Here is a 3,486-nt window from a genome sequence, read left to right as displayed (position 1 = left end):
GACTGTTGGAAAAGAAAATCTGTGAAAAGCTGGTAACTATGTCTCTACTTTAGTTTGGTTTTAAATTGCTAATTGTTGATCTTGATCAGCATTGTCTTGGTTTTTTTATTTGATTTTTGGCATTTCATTTCAAAAAAAAAAAAAAAAGTCTTCAAGTTTGGTGTCATTTTTTTTCTACAACTCAGCAGAGTAGAAAAAATGAAAAAGGAAGTTTAATAATATTTATAATTTCAATTACTGCATAATTTTGGGGTCTATAGAGTATATAGAGGTTAACTTTCGGCAAGCTGGGCTTTTGTTTCTGTTGGAATTCCTAATTTTGATTTATATCATTTCTCTTATGATGCTGACACTCTTAGGAAATGTACGATCATCACAACTCCTCTTGTCTTACTCATTTAGACTGAAGAAGCCTCAAGAATCATACAAGTGTATTATTTGTAAGATATGCAGAAAGAAGTAATGTCTGAAAAGGAATACAGTTTAAAAAGTGGCTAAATTACTAGTTGATGTTGTAGTGGGAAAGTGATGAGCTGAGCAACAAGAAAAATGAATATTAAAATGATGACAATGATGATGATTTATGTACGTTATTTACATTTGATGGATATTTGTCCTCATCTTGGCGTAGTGGTTAAGAGTGCAGGCTACTAACTCCAAGATTCCGAGTTCGATTCCAGGCAGTAACCTGAATAATAATAATAATGACACCGCTGCCGCTGATGAAAAATACCTTAGGAATGAGAACCCAGGTTCGAAATTTCCCCAAGACACCTGATGAAGGCTGGAGGGTATATCAGCTGAAATGTGTTAACAACAAACAAGATGAGGACAAATATCTGTCAAATGTAAATAATGATGATGATGTTGGCAATGACAACAATGATGAGTTGTACTTAATGGTTGTCCTGCTCGTTTGCTTCTTCCTCTCTGACCAATTAACACTGCTTTCCTAATGCTATTAGTTTTCAGGATCTACTGCTTGTTAGTTTCAGCTAGTTTCAGGTTTTACTAAGTTCGAGCCTTTCTTGATGTTCTTTGTTTATTTCTTTAATATAAACCAAGTTATCTTCCACACATGAAATCCTGTGTTTGCACTTAATTCTCAATTTTATTTTGAATGCACCAGAAACAATGTTGATATTTGTTGCTTGCTTTGAGGGTCACTGATTCTAAGCCCTTAAAACTTACTTTGACAACTTGATTCCTGTTAAAGGCATACGTGTGGCTGTGTGGTAAGAAGGTTGCTGTCCATCCACATTGTTTTATACACCTCTTGCTATTGACCTTTATGGTAGGTGCAGATTGGCTTTAATGAATCAAGATTTTGTTTCACAATCTCACAGTCTTGAGTTTGGTCCCACTCTATAGAATCTTGTGCCAATGCCATTTCAGTTTCTATAGCTTTTGGTTGACCCATACCAAGTGAGTGAAATTGGGTAGATGGAAACTGAATAGAAACCTGTCAGGTGGATTATATCTGTAATCCAAAGGATACAACCTTGTCTGTATCACTGTTAATTCAGAAACAGGCAATTCAGTTGATTGACGAACTGGATCCTCATCGTCATAGCACCTTGGGCAAATGTCTTCTACTATATCTCTGTACCAACCAAAGCCTTGTGAGTGAATTTTGGTGAATGGAAACTAAAAGAAGCCCATTGTGTGTGTGTATTTGTGTCTGCATGATATTGTGTGCTGGCTGTGAATAAGTGACACTGTCATACAAACAATGTCATTCATTTCCAATATTCAGCAAAAACCTGTCTGTTGATGGAGTAAGTATTACCATGCTTGGAAACCAGTGAGGGTTAACAACAGGAAGAGCATCCAGCTTCTGAGCTCTGCCTCAATGAACTCTGTCCAGTTCATGTAAGTATGGAAAAGTGAATGTTAAAATGCTGGAGAACCAGTTTAAGAACTTGAAAAGTTTGAATCTAGAAGTTAGCAGTAGCAGATTCTGCACATAATTAATTTTGATGATTCCAAGTCAGTGACTAAATGTTTAGACATAATATTATTGGCTGTCTTGTAAAACATGCACCCCATTCCTCTTTACATTTTTATCAAATGCCTAAGCATATTGTTATTTATCTTGTACTGTTGCTTAGCAATTCTTTCAATACCACTTTCAGTATCATAAAGGCTATGCTAATGAGAGCAAAATTAGACTAAAAGATGTTAGGAGTTTCTTTACTCATTTCACAAAGTGAAAAGAATATTATATATTGTTGTAATCCTCTTTTGGACTGTTATAACGTCCACTCCAGTATAGCAGTATAATTAATTAGGCAAGTAAGACATAGCTATCTCGACTGACACTCTCCTCAACTTCCTATGTCACAGTATTTATAGTGACCCCCACATACCACTCATCATGTGAGAAGGGTGTAGGGGTGTTTTATTATTACTATTATCCCCATAACATATACACTTTTTGCTAGCTTTTGAATGATCCCTTCATTAAATGGTAGTACTAATTTGACTATTATTATTCATACAGATGGTATCTTTGAATTAGTTATTTAGGTTTTCTATTTTCAATTTTTTTTTTTTTTTTTCAGATCAATGCTGGAAAAACACAATTTTGTAAAGCCAACTTCAATGAAGGCAGCTACTGATCTCAAAGTGTACAACTAGCTTTGTCACTGCCATAAAGCACAGCTACACATAGATACCTATTCATATATATATATATATATATATATATATATATATATATATATATAATATATATGTATATATAGAAAATATTTGTATATATGTGTGTGTTTGTGTGTGAAGAAGAAAACATATTTTCACTGAAAATCTCAAACTATTGATAAAATATGTAGCTCAGCTGAGCAGCAATAGTTTCAATATTTGGGCTGATATCTTCCTGAAAATTTCAGCCCAAATAGAAATCTGGTTCAAAATAGATAGATCCTATCTTATTTTTTCATATTTTCTTTTTTTTTCATGAAATCTATGTTTTGTATATATTTCATTTTAAGAGTATCTTCTCTTTTAAATTTTTATGGATGTTCTGGCTATAATGTTTGATATTTATTTTATTATTATTATTATCATCATTATTATTATTAATATTATTGTTGTTGTTGTTGTTAAGGTGAGGTGATAACAAAATCGGTTAAGCATAAGACTAAATACCTTGCCATATAAAGTTAAATTCCTTCACATTCTATTTTGAAATCCTATTGGAGTTGACTTTGCTTTATATTCTTCCAGAGTCGATAAAATAAGTACCAGTCAATTACTATGCAGTCGATTAAATCGACTACACCCCCTCCCCCACAAATTTGTGGCCTTATGTCTGTTAGAAATCATCATCATCATTATTATTGTAATAACCATGTGAGATAACTCACTAAGTAACTGTTTCCTTTCCCACTGCAGATGTTGTGTTGTATCCTGGGCAAGACAGTTGACTACATTTTCCTACTGTTTCATGTCTTAAAAATGTCTTGTCTTTATTATAATTACTAT

This window comes from Octopus bimaculoides, chromosome 1 (genome assembly GCF_001194135.2).
Source record: "Octopus bimaculoides isolate UCB-OBI-ISO-001 chromosome 1, ASM119413v2, whole genome shotgun sequence".
NCBI lineage: Eukaryota > Metazoa > Mollusca > Cephalopoda > Octopoda > Octopodidae > Octopus > Octopus bimaculoides.
This window is presented reverse-complemented; position numbering follows the sequence as displayed.